The 21521-nt window shown below is 42.4% G+C and overlaps 1 protein-coding gene and 1 pseudogene across 16 annotated transcripts in view; both read left to right on the forward strand.

Annotated features, from left to right (window-relative positions):
* Positions 1–8776, forward strand: part of LOC140907943 (large ribosomal subunit protein eL34 pseudogene) — a 40500-nt pseudogene extending 31724 nt beyond the window's left edge.
* KIAA1217 (KIAA1217 ortholog) overlaps positions 1–21521 on the forward strand; it is a 547501-nt gene that overhangs the window by 342028 nt on the left and 183952 nt on the right. The window lies entirely within an intron of this gene.

The raw sequence follows: 21521 nt of genomic DNA on the forward strand, positions 1-21521 counted from the left end.
TGTCTCATTTAAAGCTGCTTCTTCCACTTATTCCAGGAACCAGGGCTTCTCTGTCAGCCACAGTTTGTGGACCAAAGACTGGAGGGAGGAGAGGGTCTCCCAAAAAGAGACATTTAAATAATTAATATATCAGTAAACATATTCAAAATAGTAGTGAGAAGTGTTTATAAATGTTTCCCTATTGTTTCCTCTTGTCTGCCCACTAGCAAATACTGTCCTTAATGGAAGAATGCAGTGGGTGAATTTAAAACGACATTTTACTGCACCATGGTCTTCCCTGCCCAATGGGAAATACCACAAACACAGAACTGACAAGTGTAACCACCGTCCATGGTAAATGTACAGCAAGTACCATTTAAAACGGAAATTTGTATCCTCAGATAAAATTTGTGATAGAAAGTGCTTTTAACAAATATATATAGAGAGAATTCCTTTTATAGTAGTAATAAGCCCACAGTAGAATCTGCATCATGTAGGTCATTGGTGCACTCCTCAAGCAGTTGAAGGCCTTGTTGTCTTTGGCCTCATGCCCCACAATGCACCCAAGCTGTTGCCTTCAAATGCACACCTTGCTTAGTGCTCTGTTTGTAAACACGTATCCCCAGGAATTTGTGGCTGCTTATCCCGTTTCTGAGCAGGTGCCCTGCATGCTGTAAGGCTTAAGTATGGAGGCCAAAGGTCTGTTTCTCTTTCAAAGACTTGGAACTATTTACATTTGCTGCCCTGGCCCAGGGGTGACACCAGTAAGCCTGGCTACTGACATTTAAAGGCAGTAACTTCAAGTTGGGACCCAGAAGGCCACTCAGAAGCTGTGTTACACATCCACTCCTTCCTGCTGGCTGCTTCTGTTACACTCCTAATAGGCAGGTTATTAAACTGTACCCTGCATGTACAGTCTTCACTTCTGATTTGTAAAAGTGCTCAACTGTATTGCAGGCCTCTGCCCCCACATCCAGGCATGCACATTCCTGTTCTTCCTGCTTTGAAGTACTCGCCAGAACAGTTGTGAGCCATCCTGGAATGCGCCTTCATCAGGAAGGCCTCAGACACCAAAGTGAAGATTACATGAAGATTATCTGATGTAGGTGGGAAGGTGTTGGGTTGGAACAGAGATCTGGATGGACTGAGTCTCATGATAGGCAACTTAGCCCACCCCTGCTCTTCAAGAAGCTTATCCAGTGTTGCAGAAAGCTCTGACAGAGGACCATGAATGCTGCATTTGTCTGTCTGATCTATCTAAGCACCTATCCTGTGTTTGTGGCTGATATATGATGGCTTGTGGTATGCTGAAGCACAAGCCTTGTGGCAGCCTTAACTGTACACCCCTTGGACTTTGTTGCTTTCTGACCCAGCCATACATTTTGGGGTTTCATATAAAATCTGTATTGCTTTCTACAGCATTAACATTCTCATGCTACAGACCTTGGTCCAGTCTCCTTTTGCTGACTTAAAGCTGTCCCAAAGGGACTGATGAGGATCCCCCTTGCATGGGAGAGTCCACAGGAGATGGAAAGCCGATGTAACATGCTCTAAGTGACTTGCGCTTGGGCCCCATCTTTCCCCAGCATATGGGAGGTTCTGGTGATCCTTGCCAACTTGGCTGCTCTAATTTTTACCCTGTGAGAGGGTGAGCTGGGCCTTTAACAAGAGTGCCAGTCAAGGCACCAACCTGTGTTGTGTTTATTTGCTCATTATGAGACTCTCTGGGGAAGGATCATATTACTGAGTTTGTGACCAAGAGCCAGACAAGCTGGGGAATATTTCAGAGGCAGTTATTCAGGTTTGGAGAGACTAGTGTCAAGGCACACTTGGGCAGAGGTGCTCCATGATTGGGAAGGAAGTGGCCTGGGAATGGTTCCATGAGGGTTTAGGAGAGAGACCTGAGAACAAAGCCAGTAAGCAGGGACTCTTGTGTGGTCCCTGGTACAAGGGTAGAAGAAAGCACGTACACAGAGGGGGAAAGGACTGTGAACTCCTGGGGACAGACCAGAAGAACTGCTGAGCTTTGGGGACTGGTGAAAGACTGTTGTTGGACAAGAGTTTGTGTGTTCGAATGATAAGCCTGTGTGTGTGTGAGAGAGAGAGAGAGAGAGTGTGAGATTGATTCTAAGGAGAAAGTGAGGCATTGTAATACACCCAGATGATGAAGAAATTGTAACTGTGCTCAGATACTACCTTGATGAGTGTGGTTTAAGTAACTATATAAAATAGAATGCAACATGCCCCCATGACTGGGAGGGGAGCCAGAAGGGAAAATGTAACAATGCTGCCTTTATCCCCTCTTCCAGGTGTACCAAGTATGGCACTGGCCCACTGCAGGATCAAGCCCTGGTGTTAAAAGCAAGTTGTTCTTACCAGGCCTTGGAGCATGTGGAAATGAGAATTGGAATGCTGTAAGAGGAAGATATGGGTTATAGGAGAACCTGAAAAAATGCAGGGCTCCAATGTCCATTCAGAATGTTGCTTTTAGTCATTGAAGTAAATCTGTGTGAGGGGAATGCTGATAAGCCTTTCACTTCTAAGTGATCACCTAACCCTTGAAATATTCATCAAGTGAGCAGAGCTACCTTTTCTCTGTATTAAAATTAGATACAGTGCCCTAAATATAAGCCGAGTCTTCCCCTCCTCAGTGAATTAGAGCCAATGCCCTAGGAGTGTGTTGGATAGCTACAATACATGAGATAACTAATCCTGATCCTCACAAGAATCTCATGAGGGAGGGAGATAAGTGATGATCTGTGTTTCAGAGATGGAGAAACTGGGGCTAAGGATGTGTCTACACTGTATAAATAAATAAATGCAGCAGTGAGTCTTAGAACTGGGGACAACTGACTCAGGCTCACAGTACGAGGCTGACACTAGCAGTGTAGATTTTCTCGCTAGGGTCAGAGCTTGGGCTCTGAAACCTGGTGAGGGGGGAGGATCTCAGAGCCCAAGCTCCAGCCCAAGTAGGAACAGCTACACTGCTATTTTTTAGCCCTATATCCGTGATCTCAGTGAACCCAAGTCAGTTGACCAGGGCTGAGATTTGCTGCTGCAGGATTTTTTTTTTCAGCGTAGATGTGTCCTAAGAGTTTGAGATTTGCCCAAGGCCACGAAGTAAGTCAGTGACAAATGCAGGAGACCTGACTCCCAGACCTCTTTCTACTATACCATGCCTCTTTCTCATTTACTTTGGTATATGCCTGGAGAGAATTCTAGACCACCTGAGGTTAACATCACTTTTCTTACTGGGTATCCTCTCTAGAGTATTTTCTTGCCATTTCCTCCCCTTCAGAAACCTTTCATCCCATGAACACCACTTCTAGGCCTGCTTTAGCGACAGATCACTGCCTCTACTGGCCTGTCTGTCTAGCTGGCTGGCTCACAGAGTGAGAGATCAGGCCCAGAAATCAAACTGGGATGCAGCACCTGGTACAGCAGAGTGCTAGTTCAGGGGCCAGGCAGTAGGCCCTGTAATACTACTTTAAATCTGAAACAAAAGGATTATATTTACATTAATTCTACCATAATGTATAAAAACCAAGTTCATGCTCTTGTATTTTAATAGTCCAGATATTCTGCTTTCCTGGTGTAGTGTGGATTGTGTGAGTCGAAAGAGATCTTGCTCATCTGCAAAAAGGCTTAGACCCAGCAAATAATTGCTCTAAGTACAGAAAATAATCAAACTGCTTTATGTGCATTTAAAGACATACTCTTTTTAGATTTCAGAGTAGCAGCTATGTTAGTCTGTTTTCTCAAAAAGAAAAGGAGTAATTGTGGCACCTTGAGACTAACAAATTTATTTGAGCATAAGCTTTCGTGAGCTACAGCTCACTTCATCGGATGCATTCAGTGGAAAATACAGTGGGGAGATTTATATACACACAGACCATGGAAAAAATGGGTGTTTATCATACACATTGTAAGGAGAGTGATCACTTAAGATGAGCTATTACCAGCAGGAGAGCGGGGGTGGGGGGAGGAGAACCTTTTGTAGTGGTAATCAAGGTAGGACATTTCCAGCAGTTGACAAGAACGTCTGAGGAACAGTGGGGGGTGAAGAGGGAGAATAAACATGGGGAAATAGTTTTATTTTGTGTAATGACCCATCCACTCCCAGTCTTTATTCAAGCCTAAGTTAATTGTATCCAGTTTGCAAATTAATTCCAATTCAGCAGTATCTTGTTGGAGTCTGTTTTTGAAGTTTTTTTGTTGAAGAATTGCAACTTTTAGGTCTGTAATCGAGTGACCAAAGAGATTGAAGTGTTCTCTGACTGGTTTTTGAATGTTATAATGCTTGATGTCTGATTTGTGTCCATTTATTCTTTTACGTAGAGACTGTCCAGTTTGACTAATGTGCATGGCAGAGGGGCATTGCTGGCACATGATGGCATATATCACACTGATAGATGTGCAGGTGAACGAGCCTCTGATAGTGTGGCTGAAGTGATTAGGCCCTATGATGGTGTCTCCTGAATAGATACGTGCACACAGTTGACAACGGGCTTTGTTGCAAGGATAGGTTCCTGGGTTAGTGGTTCTGTTGTGCGGTATGTGGTTGCTGGTGAGTATTTGCTTCAGGTTAGGGGGCTGTCTGTAGGCAAGGACTGGCCTGTCTCCCAAGATTTGTGAGAGTGTTGGGTCATCCTTCAGGATAGGTTGTAGATCCTTAATAATGCGTTGGAGGGGTTTTAGTTGGGGGCTGAAGGTGACAGCTAGTGGCGTTCTGTTATTTTCTTTGTTGGGCCTGTCCTGTAGTAGGTGACTTCTGGGTACTCTTCTGGTTCTGTCAATCTATTTCTTCACTTCAGCAGATGGATATTGTAAGAAAGCTTGATAGAGATCTTGAAGGTGTTTGTCTGTGTCTGAGGGGTTGGAGCAAATGCGGTTGTATCGCAGAGCTTGGCTGTAGACAATGGATCGTGTGGTGTGGTCTGGATGAAAGCTGGAGGCATGTAGGTAGGAATAGCAGTCAGTAGGTTTCCGGTATAGGGTGGTGTTTATGTGACCATCGCTTATTAGCACCATAGTGTCCAGGAAGTGGATCTCTTGTGTGGACTGGTCCAGGCTGAGGTTGATGGTGGGATGGAAATTGTTGAAATCATGGTGGAATTCCTCAAGGGCTTCTTTTCCATGGGTCCAGATAATGAAGATGTCATCAATGTAGTGCAAGTAGAGTAGGGGCATTAGGGGACGAGAGCTGAGGAAGCGTTGTTCTAAGTCAGCCATAAAAATGTTGGCATACTGTGGGGCCATGCGGGTACCCATAGCAGTGCCGCTGATTTGAAGGTATACATTGTCCCCAAATGTGAAATAGTTATGGGTGAGGACAAAATCACAAAGTTCAGCCACCAGGTTGCAGTGACATTATCGGGGATACTGTTCCTGACAGCTTGTAGTCCATCTTTGTGTGGAATGTTGGTGTAGAGGGCTTCTACATCCATAGTGGCCAGGATGGTGTTTTCAGGATTTTCACCGATGGATTGTAGTTTCCTCAGGAAGTCAGTGGTGTCTTGAAGATAGCTGGGAGTGGATGGGTCATTGCACAAAGTAAAACTATTTCCCCATGTTTATTCCCCCTCCACCCCCCACTGTTCCTCAGATGTTCTTGTCAACTGCTGGAAATGGCCCACCTTGGTTATCACTACGAAAGGTTTTCCCCCCTGCCCCTGTTCTCCTGCTGGTAATAGCTCACCTTAAGTGATCACTCTTGTTACAGTGTGTATGGTAACACCCATTGTTTCATGTTCTCTATGTATATAAATCTCCCCACTGTATTTTCCACTGAATGCATCCGTTGAAGTGAGCTGTAGCTCACAAAAGCTTATGCTCAAATAAATTTGTTAGTCTCTAAGGTGCCACAAGTACTCTTTTTAGAGACATTTTTGTATTTTTTTCCAAAACCAGTTATCAAAAATATGAGGCTCCTTCATGCTTACACTGCAACTTAGCCTTTCATTTAAATTAATTTTTAAATAAGGAAACTTTCTATATGTTTAATGAGACTTATGAAGCTATTTTGCCGTTATCTAAATAGCTGATTAGTAGGTCATGTTAGAACTGTTGGTTAGTGCTAATGAACATGTGTAACTTCTTTTATGCTACAGTTTATATGATCAAATAGCTATTTATTTAGCATGTAGATGTACAAAATTACACCAGAATTTTTAAAAACAGGTCAATGTGTTTTTATTAGGGATGTCAAGTGATTAAGAAAATTAATCGTGATTAATTGCACTAACGAATAATAGAATACCATTTATTTAAATATTTTGGGATGTTTTCTACATTTTCAAATATATTGATTTCAATTACCATACCAAATACAAAGTGTACAGTGCTCACTTTATATTATTATTTTTATTACCAGTATTTGCACAATAAAAAACAAAAGGAATAGTATTTTTCAATTCACATAATACAAGCACTGTAGTGCAATTGCTTTATTATGAAAGTTGAACTTTCAAATGTAGAATTATGTACCATTAAAAAAAACTGCACTCAAAAATAAAACAATGTAAAACTTTAGAACCTTCAAATCCACTCAGTCCTACTTCTTGTTCAGCCAATCACTAAAAGAAACAAGTTTGTTTACATTTTCAGGAGATAATGCTGCTGCTTCTTGTTTACATCACATGAAAGTGACAAAAGGTGTTTGCATGGCACTGTTGTCGTCAGCGTTGCAAGATATTTATGTGTCAGATGTGCTGAAGAGTCATATGTCCCTTCATGCTTCAAGCACTCTTCCAGAGGACATGCGTCTGTAACCTTTGGGTGGGCAAGAGTTCACTTCATTGCCCTTCTCCAGTTTCAAACCCTCCCCAACTTCCATAGAAAAGTAGCTGAGATCCACAGTTCAGTCTCTAAGGATTTTCAGCAAGGATTGCCCCACATTCAGGTCCCAAAAGGAACTAAAGAAATGAATTTAATTAAATAACTTTATAAAATCTTATGATAAAGTAACAAATCTAATTTTTACAGCATAACATGGCTATGTTATAGTCCACGGACATTATCGTCACAGTTATACATAAACATAAAGAAAACAAATTAAAATCTGAGTAGTTCAGTCCCCACAGAAGCACAGTGAGAAAAACTGAGTTCCCAAAACCTTAGGTTTAGTTCACCTAAGTCTCAGTTAGTCTTTGATCACCAAATCTATATAATCTGCTAATCTGGGGTCTCAAACTCAATTTACCTTAGGGCCAGTGCCAGTCCTCAAATCCTCCTAGCGGGCCAATAATGTCACTGAAGATGGTGTTCACACCACCTCCCAGCCCGTTTCCCACCCTTTTCCCTCACGCCCTTGGCCTCTTGCTGCCCCGGCTGACTCTGCCCAGTGACAACTGATGCTGCCTCCATGGCTGACTCTGCCTGGCAACTAATGATGCTGCCTCCATGGCTGACTCTGCCCGGCAACTAGTTATGGTATCTCTATCCCTCCCCCCCAGCCAATGAGAGCTGCGGGGGTCAGCGCCTGTAGCAGACGGCCAGCAGCATGGCTGCCTGGGTCTCTCCTCTGTGGCTCCAACAGCAACAGCAGGGATAGGGAACCGCTTGCAGGGAGCGGAGCTGACCAAGGTGAATGACACGTTGCTGAGTGCAACCCCTGGAAGGGTCCCAGGAGCAGCAGGATGGAGCAATGTTGGTGGGGCATGTGAATCTCTCCTGCCTGCTTCCCTCCCGCCCCTTGCCCTCAGCTGGCAGCCATGAGGGCTGGATGAAAGAACTTTTAAAAAAGTTTCTGTGGGCCACAGTGGGGAGGTTCTCGGGCTGCAGATGGCCCATGGGCTGGGACTTTGAGACCCCTGGTCTAAAACATCTTTCCTCCACTTGCTTGTAGGAATCTTCAGTTGAAATCCATGCAGACTCTTCCTCTTCTGAAATCACTGCTAGCAAGTCGTCAGCTAACTAATTAACCAATCACTCAGTTAATTCACAAGTGTATAGATTTAAAGAAAACACAAACCTGAGAACAACAAAATATAAATGACTCTTTCCCCATTACTATATTTAAAGAAAAGTTGGTGAATCGTATTAGTTGAGACAATTTAACTATCACAGTTCAGCTAAAATCAAAACAACATTCAAAGCATACAATTAAAACAGAAGTTATTTTTCCCTCCCCATTTCTCCTTGCTATAATTAACATTGCCCATGCTTCCCTGTTAGAGAGTTAACAATATCACTAACCTGCTGCAAAATGCTTCAGAGTTAGGGATAACAGCTTGCTCTGCTCCTGGGCTCAGCTTCTCTCAACTCACGAAGGGTACATGGCCCATTGTAAAGCAGCTGCCCTGACTGCTTGCCCTCATGGAGTCTGACTCCTGCAACAGGGAACCTATTGGAACAGACCCAAAACTACCACACCCAATTTGAGAAGTTTCTGGATGGGGAGTGCTAAATCTGCCTAGCACTATAAAAACTGGTTCAGCGTCTGACACACTGTCGTAGGTTGTCCTACAACACAGCCTCTAACAAGACCAGGCTGTTCCAGACACCAGGTACCAGGATTGTTTACCTTTACACTAAGAAAGTTCGCAAGGCACCAAAGTCTGCATGTGGTGTGTGTCCAGGAAGACTTCGCGATGTTCGTGCTGTGAGCCCTAAAGTCCTTATGGGGTTGTCAAAAACAAAGAAGCATGTTAGCAGAGCCTATGGCAGTTCCATGTGTGCTAAATGTGTCCGTGACAGAATCAAATGAGCTTTCCTTATTGAGGAGCAGAAGATTGTTGTGAAAGTGTTGAAGTCACAAACACAGAGTCAGAAATCTAAGTGAATCTCTTTGTATTGTCTGCCTAATAAATTAAAATTCAACTTAAAAAAAAACCAAAAAACCCCCACAATGATCCCAGACACAACTCTCTCCTACCTCCCCCCAATGAGTCTCTTAAAGAGATATCTCCCTACTAGGCACATGGATTACACATCCATGCTGATGACGGGTTCTGCTTGATAATGATCCAGAGCAGTGTGGACTGACACGTTCATTTTCATCATCGGAGTCAGATGCTACCAGCAGAAGGTTGTTTTTCTTTTTTGGTGTAGTTTCCACATCAGAGTGTTGCTCTTTTAAGACACCTGAAAGCATGCGCCATACCTCATCCCTCTCAGATTTTCGAAGGCACTTCAGATTCTTAAACCTTGGGTTGAGTGCTGTAGCTATCTTTAGAAATCTTACATTGGTACCTTCCTTTTGTTTTATCAAATCTGCTTAAAATGTACATGTGCTGGGTCATCATCTGAGATTGGTATATGAACTATATGGCAGAATGCAGGTAAAACAGAGCAGGAGACATACAGTTCTCCCTCAAGGAGCACAGTCACAAATTTAATTAAAGCATTTTTTTTTAAATGAGCATCATCAGCATGGAAGCATGTCCTCTGGCTAAAGTACGAAGGAGCATACAAATGCTTAGCATATCTAGTGCATAAATACCTTGCAAAGCCGGCTACAAAATGCCATGCAAATGCCTGTTCTCACTTTCCAGTGACATTGTCAATAAGAAGCGAGCAGCATTATGTCCCGTAAACGTAAACAAACTTGTTTGTCTTAGCGATTGGCTGAACAAGTAGTAGGACTGAGTGGATTTGTAGGCTCTAAAGTTTTACACTGTTTTGTTTTTGAGTGCAGTTATGTAAGAAAAAATATCTTCTTATGTAAGTTGCACTTTCACGATAAAGTACTTGTATGAGGTGAATTGAAAAATATTATTTGTTTTTACAGTGCGAATATTTGTAATAATAATATAAATTAATCACTGTACACTTTGTATCTGTGTTGTAATTGAAATCAATCTATTTGAAAATGTAGAAAAACATCCAAAAATATTTAATAAATTTCAATTGGTATTCTATTGTATAACAGTGCAATTAAAAGTGTGATTAATTTTTTAATCACGATTAATATTTGAGTTAATTGCAATTAATCAACAGCCTTAGTTTTTATGTCAATATTTAATCAAAATGATATATAGCCCTGGACACATTTTATATGGAAGTTACCACTGCCATACCAAAATTTAACCTACTCTGACGTATTATATCTTAAACTGCTCCAAGGCTTGTTAAGCTCATGGAAAGACCTCTCTGGACTAGAGTGGGTTTTGAATCATGCCTATAGTTCCTTCCTTCTTGAAAGATCCCATGGGGCAAAGATGCACAGAAATCACTTCATCCACCAGAGAAAAGCATTCACTGAGTTGGAACATTGTAGCTGTTCAAAATTTCACAGCAACACTTTACAACATTTAGGGGAGGAGGTAAAGAATACCTTATCCAAATGAAACTGTAGGGGGGATTTAGAATATAATTATTTGTGTTTCAATTTGGTCAAGACACCAGCTTGTGAAAAGTGCCATAGGCTCATTAGTAGCCACAAATGGTTGTTACCTGGTTTTACACAGGGCTTGCAAAATCCCGAAGTGATGAGTAGGAAACTCTCTTTGGCAAGTGTGGCATGACTTTCTGCAGAATTTGTCACTTTAAAAATGACAGGTTTCAGAGTAACAGCCGTGTTAGTCTGTATTCGGAAAAAGAAAAGGAGTACTTGTGGCACCTTAGAGACTAACCAATTTATTTGAGCATAAGCTTTCGTGAGCTACAGCTACAGCTCACGAAAGCTCATGCTCAAATAAATTGGTTAGTCTCTAAGGTGCCACAAGTACTCCTTTTCTTTTCACTTATGGTTACAAAGATAACTTTTCAAATGTAAGCTGACACAGTGATATCTTCCTGAGTAAACAGACACACAGCTCCACTGCCAGGACTGCTCTTCATAGCTTCCCAAGTTCCAAAAGTGTGAAATTAGCAAACTTGGTTAGTTTCACTGTTGCACTCCAAAATTCTTCAAGCAGCAGTGAAACAGGTAGGAATCATGTCAGTTTCGCCCTTTTGTTACTTAGGAAAGTTCTAAACAGCAACAGAAGCAAGCACTGAAGTTTTTCATGGGGGAAAGATAAAGTATGGGAGACCTGTCCTCTCCAAGTCTCCTGACTGTTACAAGTACTGTAATAGGAAGAAGAGAAAAAGCTCCTCAGAGCATTTCATGCGTATCCGGCACCCGTGAGTCAGAGGCTGAAACTAATGAAGTTTCCAGGAAAAATTACCACATTCTCCTTCTTCCCAGCAGCTTGGTGGGTGAGGTAGACTTCCAATCAGGGCACTGACCCAGATCTCACTGATGGGGAGAAGAATGCCCTCTCTCCTTGTCTTTTCTATCTACCTCTGGCCCAGAGGTGGGCAAACTAAGGCCCGCGGGCCACATCCGACCCACGGGACTGTCCTGCCCGGCCCTTGAGCTCCCTGCCGGAGAGGCTACCCCTGGCCCCTCCCCTGTTGTCCCCCCTTCCCCGCAGCCATGCTGTGGCATGGGCAGCGCTCTGGACGGCGGGGCCGCACACTCCTGCAGGGCAGTGCATCTGGCTCTGGCCAGGCGGTGTGGCTGCCCGACATGCTGCTCTGAGCGGCATGGTAAGGGGATCGGGGAGTCCTGGGGGGCAGTCAGGGGACAGGGAGCAGTTGGATAGGTGTGGGAGTCCTGGGGAGCCTGTCAGGGGGTGGTTGGATGGGGCGGAGGTTCTGGGGGGGCGGTCAGGGGACAGGGAATGGGGGGGGTTGGATAGGCTTGGGAGTCCCGGGGGGCCTGTTCGGGGGGCAGAGGTTGTGGATAGAGGTTGGGGCAGTCAGGGGATGGGGGGTTGGATAAGGGTGGGGGGCCCTGGAAGGGGGCAGTCAGGGGACAGGGAGCAAGGGGGTTGGATAGGGGGTAGTGTCCCAGGGGGCAGTTAGAGGTGGGGGGCCCCAGGAGGGGGGAAGTCAGGGGACAGGGAGCAGAGGGGTTGGATGGGTGGGGGGGATTCTGAGGGGGACAGTCAGGGGCTGGGAAGTGGGAGCGGTCAGATAGGAGGTGGGGTCAGGCTGTTTTGGGAGGCACAGCCCTCCATACAGTTTTGCAACCCCAATATGGCCCTCAGGCCAAAGAGTTTGCCCACCCCTGCTCTGGCCAATGGATTTAGTGTCCTTGCTAGTTGATGTCTGGTAGCGTTTTCTAACTCTGGTTTATGTCTCATTTGAAGAGAGCACCTCAGGGAGAATAGGGCATCCAAATGTCAGGGGCATTTGTTCCCTACTAGCAGAGAGGAAGGGTTCCACATAGTGTGATAGCCAGTACCACTTCCCAAAGAAACTCAAGAGTGGTTAACGTCTGCTAAATTCTAATCGGGTGCAATCCTGCTTAGTTTATAGAATCTGACTGGATCCCTGGAGGTGTGTGGCTGGAGGCATTATAATTATCATAGTTTTATTTAGGCTTCCTTCTGCATTCTATGGTTGTCCAAAACCAGATCTGCAAATGAGATAAAATTTGCATTACTATGCTGTAGGAGCCTACAATGAGAGAGCCAAGGTATCTGGCTTCTCTGTGACTGCAGACACATATATACTTCTGACACCAGTGTGAGTCACGCTGCTGCTCTGCAGCGGTTCTTCAATAGTAGAATTTCCATCTTTCAGTCCTCTGCCTCTGAATGCCTCATAAGAACAGAACAATCACAATGCGTGGTGTGAGGAGCACAGATGTTTACAGATCTCCAGGAACATGGCATAGATAAGTCTCATTCGGAAATTATAGACCCCTTTAAAAATGTCAAAAATTTCTACCAATGTATTAGCAAACCAGATCTGGTGTCGAGTGGGCCCAGTCATATTTTACATATGCAAAGTATTTTCAGGAGCACTTAGTTGCCTGAGGAAATACTTTGTGCTACAAATTTGTATACATAAAAATAAACAAGAAGGGTCATTAACAAAATATTTTGAGGCATTTGCATTGAGTCCTCCATCAACTTTAAATGAACAAATTTTATTATTGTGTTTGGACATTTGGTATTTTTACTTTAAGCAATATAAAATAGTTATATATATATATATGCAGAAATAAAAACGCTGCAACACAGAGCTTAACCCTGTTACATCAAGGATCAAATGAATGCAGTCATTCTGCTTTTCAGAATAAATAAACTGTTCCAAATCCATTCTCCATTTCAGCTCTGTTTCTCTGTGTGCACACAGACAAATGCAAGCTCTGAGGAAGTTAAAAAAAATTAATACAACCATGTGTGCAAAAATCCCCCCACCCCCAGGAGGAAAATGTTAGGGCCATGAAGAAAATCACACACTCAAAATTCTGAATGTAGAATTGCCTGAGCCGTCTGTACCATTGGCTTCTGCCATAACGCCTGAGATATTTGATTCTCCTTATCTTATCGTTCGCATTGGTCACCATTAAAAACTTGTAGGCAAGTAATTTTTTTCAGTTTTTACAATACTAACCGTACTTATTATAAGGAATACCCTGAATACTAAGGGCACTATTATCCAATTAAGAAAGTAAAAATTGGAAAGCTTTCAAGGCTAACCGTTGTATAAATATGGTTGCTAAGGGAGGAAGGATGGCACAAGACTGGAAGTCATGAAATCTGGGTTCTGTTCCCAGCTCTAACTTGTACTTCCTCTGTGATGATGGGCGAGTCACTTAATCACTCTGGCCAAGATCCTGCGTTGGTGTCTGCTTAGTCCCCTAGCCTTCAATGGAGCTCCACTGGCTTACACCAGCTTAGGATCTCGCCCTCTGTGCCTTAGTTTCTCCATCTATCTTGGGAGGCAAAACATATGAATATTTATAACACACTTTGAAATCCCTAGTTTGAAAGTGCAAAGCATCTTTGTTCAGACATAAAATCCAACCGTCCAATTCCATCCTCAGATACACCTAAGTAGTTCTCATTGAAGTAAATGGGAACTGTGCATCCATAACTAAAGGCAGAGGCCAGTATACAGTAGTGCAGTTCCACATCTGCATTATATTGTTAGCTGCAGTTCATGGGAGCTTAATACTAGTCCTCAAGGCATTTTGATACATTTGACTCAGACTTCAAAAATTAAACATGAGGCAACAAGTCCAGTGACATGCTGTGTACCAAACTATAGTCATTACAAATCCCATACTGAGATCTCAGAAAAGAGAGACATAACAAAATATGGTTTAAACATTTAGAGTGTAATCCTAGCTCCATTAAGGGTAATGGCAAAATTCCCACTAACTTCAGTGGGGATGCACTTTCTCCCTCAATGTACTTAGTACCATTTACTTACCTGTCAAGTAATGAGTACAGGATTCCATGTTTGGGACTTGTCACAGGGCTGATACACCCCCTCACCCCGTGGGGGCAGGGGAGAGGTGCAGCACAGCCCCATGGTCAAGTTGGAAGGGCTGCACTGCATCTCAGGGCAGCACAGCTTCTTGGCCTTAGTCCTTACTATGACCCTTGCTCTCAGGGCAGTGTGGCCTAATGGTCAGAGTCAATACTACAGCCCTTGCTGTCGGGGTAGAGCAGCCCAATGGCCAGAGTCAGTGATACAGCCCTTGCTCTCAGGGCAGTGTGGCCTAGCAGCCAGAGTCCATAATAATGGTGAGTGGGGCCACCACCTCAGGGTGGGTGGTGGCCAGGATAGGGGGACCTGGGCCCGCCCTCTCCACTAGGTCCCAATCGGTGGTGGGGTTGCCTGCTACCAGGGCTCACCACTCACCAGGGCTCCAATCAAAACACACCAAGCCTTGGTCTGGTTCTGTAACTGTTTCCTCACAAAACTTCCTGGGTTATTTCCTACCCAAGTCTCTGGGATTCTCCGGTCTCTCCCCTCTCGGTAACGTCCCATGCCAGTATGTTGGGGTCTGTTTCCGACTGGCTGGCCTCCATGTCTTGGAATGCAGGCAGTCCTCCCTCAGGAGCTAGCGACACACCTCCTTCCCCGCCGCCGGCAGTCAGGGGGGTGTGGCCTCCTCAGCTAAGAGAGAACTGTTGGTGCTGTGGCAAACTCCTGGGACAGTGCAGGTCATGTCCAATCTGATGTCACTCTAGGTGTGACTGTTCTCCTTTTGCTCCCCTTCCCCTGTTATCCCTTCTGTTATGTTTGGAATGTGCCACAAGTCTCTATTCATGTATCTTTCTGTGTTCTGGTTTATTCTGATTTTTTTTTACTTCGGTATTGTTTCATGTGATTTCATCTCCTTCTCTTGTACAAGAGGAACATTGACAAATGTCATAAAGTAATTGCTTCCGTTAATAAGCATTCATTTTCGAGGTCTGCATTGTTTGTGGTTCCAGAAGAATGGGAATAATTGATTTACTATGTTTAATGTACTTTAAGGGACATACTGTTTTCAATACAGATGTGAATTTCATTAATGCTAGCTAACTGGAGTTATATATACCGGTTAAGGGGAAATAGACACATTAATGTTCATAAGCTAAAGAATAATTATTTATGATTACTGTATAGAGATTTAATGATTTAATTTAGCAGATATATTCCTTTCAAAAGGCATTTCTATTCCATTTTTATGTATTTCAAATGGGAGTTCATTTAGTGTCCTTTGGGACATAAAATAATATGAAAACCTGTATAAAACTGCAATATAGTTTTGAAAAGAAAAGGGCAGACTTTGCCTCAAGTGTTGTCATCTGAGAGCAGAATATCCTGTTCTACACAACGCTCCATTACAGTGCATCTTCTCCCTTACTCCCCATTTTGTCTTAGTCCTATCTAAGGCTCTGATTCTGCAGGCACTTGCACATGTACTTACCTTTAAGCAAGAGTAGCACTATCGGCCTCAGTGGGACTACCGCTTAAAGGTTAAGCGCCTGTGTAAGTGTCGACAGGAGCAAGCTAAGTGGATTAACCAAGAGCTTGTCTTCACTACTATGCTACATCGGTGCAACATAATTGACGTAATCCCGTCAATGTAATTACTCCACCTCAACGAGAGGTGGAAGCTATGTCAGCGGAAGAGCATCTCCCACTGACATAGCACGATGTAGACACCTCTTTAAGTTGATGTAATTTAGGTCACTGAGGAGTGGTTTTTTCACACCCATGAGCAACGATAGTTACATCGACTTTAGCGTTAATGTAGACAAGTCCCAAGTGTATTAAAGGGGGAGCAATATTCATTATTAGACACTTGGATGCAATGGCTGTAGTATAGTTATGCTAGATGGCTATATGACCAAAGGTTGAAGAGGTGAGGAGAGTTGATAATTAGCATTGGTTATCTTCGTAAGCAACGTTCTTGTTTTTTTAATGTACCTGGACTTAGGATAAAAGAACAGAGGTTGCTTTTCAGACTCTGAATTAAATAAAATGGACAATCAGAAGAGTCATGGTTACACAGATATACATTGATAAAAAGAAAATTAGGGTAAGCTGCAGTTCAGGGGGGGTCATTAGATAGTTATGTGATGCCTTCTCTAAACGTGAACATTCTGTCCCTGAGGTGCTCTTTCCTGCTCAGTGTTTCAATACCCATTGTATTTCAGACACAGAAAGCATAGACAATGAATACTGTACTCCACATCAATTGCTTCTGCCTGGAAGGTATTACGGAAATAGTTTCTGCGCTCCAGGAAGAGTAGCCACACCCCTGTTAGCCAATTACTGTATTGGTGTTCTGCCTCCTTGGTATTCTAACAAGCAGTGGTAAATGTTAATTGCTGCTGGCCAAGACGAACTGAGCTGTTTCAGAGCTACAGTATGTATTTCTTGTTAGAATCAAAGAAAATGAGAAGTCTTGAAATAACAACACACTTGGTAATAATGAGGTGAGTCACCACCACATGATTAGTATCATCAGATTCTCTTTTATAATTATATTAGCATCTCTATGTTAAAGAGAAGAGTTGGGTAATTTTTTTTTCTCTTTGAAGGAGAGACTTTCAAGTTTACTCTTATCAGATTTTTGGGAAAGCTGAAACGCTAATTGCAGACAAAAGGAGACCATATAACCAAACTTTGGTCCATCCAGTTTTCAGTCTGGCATTCATGCCCTGTAAACATTATTGTCTCTAATTGCTTGTCTAATTCTCTCTTAAATATCTTCACAGATTCACCTTCTGCTGCAGCTCATAACAGCCCCTTCCACATTAATGATACCTGCATAAAGGTATCTTGCTTGTATTCCCTTAATACCAGCCCCTTTCTTTACTTCAGTTCATCCTCTCTTAATTTTGACTCTGTCGGTTTTGTAACTTCCATTCCATTCTCTTCCATTCTTTATCACTCATAATATATACACCTTAATCACGTTCCTTTTTAATCTCCCCTTTTCTAAATCAAAATGGGCCCAACCCTTGAAATTCAAATGCAGATTTTAAACCACTCCAAGTTTGGCAGTTGCTGAGACCCATTAAAGCAATGAGTCCCAGCAGTAAATTCAGATCTAGATATTAAGGCATTAAGTAAATCTCAGACCATGACACCATTTCTTCTATTTCCCTGTGTATTCAGTCTCTTCTTAGATAATGTCCAACCTTTCCAGTTTTCTCATCAGCATAGTAGACTGTACCTTTGTTTCTAAAATATATAAAATTGTGTTTGATGTTCATATAACAAGGAGATTTTAAAATTATTGAATCTTCTCTATCTTTCATCTACAAGGATCCAATTAGCTCTACAAAGCACTTTGGATCAGGAACCATCTTTTACTCTGTGTTTACTCAGTGCCTATCATAGACTCTGTATCTCAGGTACTTATATAGCCCCAGTTACCGTAGTACCTGAGCACCTCTCAATCTTTAATGTATTTATCCTCACAACATCCCTGTGAGATTGGAAATTATCCCTATTTTATAGGAGGAACTTAGGCACTGAGTCTAAGGGTCAGATTTTTAAAGGTATTTAGGCACCTTACCTCCACTGATGCAATACACATCCAGTTCCAAACACCCAGCAGCCTTATGTAAAGTTGCCAAATTTTGCGCATCTCCCTGTTCAGGGTAGGTGTATTGACCGTAAGCTAAAGTTTATGGTTATAGGCTAAATCATTGCAAATAACCATATATATGTTACATGGATATATATATTTTATCTCACTGAAACTGCAGAGGGAATTCTAAATAGAAGAGATTGCAGCAAGTCTTCACTGAAGGTGTTTTCTTCATTTTTACTCCATTTTCATATGAACTCTGACTACAGAAGCTTGTCCTCAGGCTTTTGTGCATTGGCCAGCAAGTTTTCACTGAAAGCAGCTAGATATATAAGGGCCCTTGCAGTAATATTGTGCTCACACGAGCATAGCCACAAAGCCATCTATTTGAAGGCTGTTGCTTTTTTTTTTTTTTGGCAGTATTTCAAGCTTGGCAATACTTTCCGAGAATTGCATACTTAGCCTTTGTTGATGAAAAATCCATTTGACTTATTTTCTTAGAATGGCTCATCATTTAGGTGGATGTTATCTGTTCAGTGGTTCATCATCACATGTTCAGCTCTAAGAGTTCCTAATTCAATCCTGTTACAGTAGTGAACCTAGTATATTTAGTATAGCACTTGGCAGTTGATGACAGTTTTGAAATGAATGTTTAAGTGGAGTCATTGAACATGTCAAACTGTCCCATAAAACAAAAATGAAGCGTTTGAGCAAGGAGTCCTACATTTTATAAACATGGCTTCAATAAACGATTCTTCATGGATTATTGGAACACCATTGAACAGCTGCTCATATAAACAATCTTCCTTCCTTCCTGCCCAGTGCCCAGGGAGATCTTTTTAAAGTGCGTGTGACAGGATGTCAGGTTCCAGATCCCTGCATGGAGATACTGCTGTTCTGCTGACTTATCCACCACCCAGAATGGGTGGATTTCATTAGATCCCAGCTCAGGAGGATAAAAGATGAGGCATCTCTAATATGAGAAGAGAGGGTAGGGGGTGAGACGGGAGATTTTGCAGAGGGGACACTCTAGAAACAGTCTTGCTGGGAGAAAACTGAGGTTAAGGTTAATTCCTTGTTAAAAATAAAAGAAAGGAAATTGCTAGGCAGAGGGATGAATTTTGGATATTGTAGACATGCATGCGTCTTCAGTGCATCATAGTATCGAGTAATGCTTTCCTCTTATCATCTAATGCACCCACTCACACAAACTCATTAATTAGAGTCCATACAACACAATCACTAAAAATCAAAGAAGTCACCCCTTAGGCAAAAACTAATATCTGTACAAGGGTCTGTGCACATGCCTTATCTCCCAGTCATCCTCCTGCGCAAACAGACTCAGACTGCTCAGCTCCCCAGCAAAAACTCCCTTTGAATTCCACAATCTAAGCATTCATAATACACACATCCAGTTCCTCATGATTGCATTCAGATGCACAGCCTGAATTCTGACCTCACAACTTTTTGGGTAGAAAACTCAAGTCTGTTTTATTAACACTTTTTAAAAAGTCTTAATGAATTAGTATGGGAGAAAAGGTGAACCCTTGCTTTAAGAATCAGAGCTCACTGAAGTCACTGGAAAGACTCCCATTGATTTCTGTGGGTTTTGAATCAGTCCCTTTGCATGCAGCAGCACAACCTTCACTCTGGAGCCACTTAAGGGTTCCATAATTACCTTTTCAAGTGACATTTAGTAGTGTTCAGTCCACTGTACAACAAAATCATACACGCTGACATTGCTCTGGTATGTCTCATACTCCTCCATATTATGTTTGATTTGACAGGGTGGCTGTAACAAATGCTGAATGGCCCCAGGGTAGGACATTTGCATCGTCAAAAGCTTTTGAACTTCCTCCCACTTTTATCAGAAGCTCCTCATAAAAATCTGCAAAGACACTACATTATCCTCTTTCTAATCCTTCCTTAAAACTCACATCTGTCACAATGCCTACACAGCATTCAGCAGTGACTGTGCAGCTGGTTCACAGTGACTGCTGCTTGTTAAACCACTCATAATGGTCTTGCTGATCACTTGTGCTCCCCACATCTGTCTCTTGTATCCATCTGTTTTCGCTTGTCATTTACTTTGACTGCAGGCTCTTTGGAGCAGAGACTGTGTGGACACTGTTTAGCACAACAGGGATCCTGATCCCTGACTGGAGCCTGTTGGTACTGATCCAGTACAAATAAATGATTTAACACATTCATTTTTCTCTAGTCCTCATTCAGAAAGGTTTTTTGGTTGCTAGAATTCCTGTTTGACTTACTGCGTTTTATCATGATTTTTTTGAGGTTTAACAAAGCAATTCCTGTTGGGGAAACACAAGTAAAAGGTTAAAGAAGTAGCCAATAAAACCTATACGTATATGAATGGATTAGGGGATTGAATTCTGGCTTATCTCTATATGAAGTAAATGTACATTATAAAGTTAAGCATTAACTCAGAAGGACCATAGTTATAGTGGATAAACATGCATCTTAGTTTCATTGTGCAACATGAAATAAAGGCCTATCTTCTCTTTTTGTTGCTGCTGAAGTCATAAATGTGTAACATGACTGTGTGTTCCTTCATTCTTCACTTCAGCAGAAAAGGAACTGTTCTTTCTACTTGGTATTATGTTTTGCAGTGGAAGATAAATGAGGCATCACTGAAGATTCATTTGGTGCTTGAGGTCTCCGGAATATATTGCCTTACTTGTTTACATCAAGTTCAGCCTCTGTGCTGAGGCAGGACCAAATAAACCTGTATAAATATGTAAGGCAATAGGTTTTGAGCCAATTTGTCCCCTTTTGTTTGTTGATCTCCTCATGCTAAATTAATGCATCTTTTAAATGGGTATGTAGAGTTTGGGATCTTTAGTTTAGGATTTGTATCGCTTAAGACCTGATCCACAGGCCACTGAAATCAATGAAAAGACTCCCACTGACTTCAGTGATCTTTTGAGTAGGCTCAGGAGTCCTGCTGGTCCTCAGCGCCTGGATACTCCAGGAAAAAAGAAAGAGGATTCAAAGATTACACCACATCTATGAAGCTGTATGATGGTCGTGTTGCCACTGTCCGCAGGGTGGACCGCGGATGGGGGAAGATAAGTGCTGCTCACTGCTGCTAGTACTTTTCCTGATGCAGTTCCTCCAAACTGTTTGTGTGCTTCTTGCTAAGTTTCCTGGATCTGAGATCTTTGTTTGTTTTTAGCCCTACCTTGCAGATTGTTTTTCATAAATCCCTAAGCTCTTGCCTCCATAAAGCAAAGTCATATTTTTAATATGTATTATATAGTAGGCAAGTGTAAAAAAATGGTTTTAGGGGGAAATTATAGGTAGTCAGATAGCATTTAAAGCTGCTGTGAAATAATTAATTCCAGTCTAGACTGACAATACTTTTAAGAGCAGGATGGGGACTCTCACTCCCTGCTTCTCCATGCACCTTCTGTAACCATAGCACCCCTGACCTGCATCTGCATAGAATAAACGCTGGGTAAGACTGGCAGATTTAATATTGTCTCTGTTTTAAAGTGCTTTAACCTATAGTCTATTGTGTCTCAGTAGTGCTTTATAGATTCAACTGCTATGTTTAAACAGGAAAGAAACAAATCTTTGACTATCCATAGGTCCAAACTATCAATCTTACTTTGGTCCTTTTAAGGCCCAAACTTCTCTTTCTATGAGAGGATAATGATAAACTATGTGCAAATAAATCTTCAGTACTATTTGTGTGGGCAGGAAGAACATTCTTTCAGAATGCTACACTGACAGCCACAACACTTCTTTTTTA

Source organism: Lepidochelys kempii, chromosome 2, assembly GCF_965140285.1.
Source record: "Lepidochelys kempii isolate rLepKem1 chromosome 2, rLepKem1.hap1, whole genome shotgun sequence".
Taxonomy (NCBI): Eukaryota; Metazoa; Chordata; order Testudines; family Cheloniidae; genus Lepidochelys; species Lepidochelys kempii.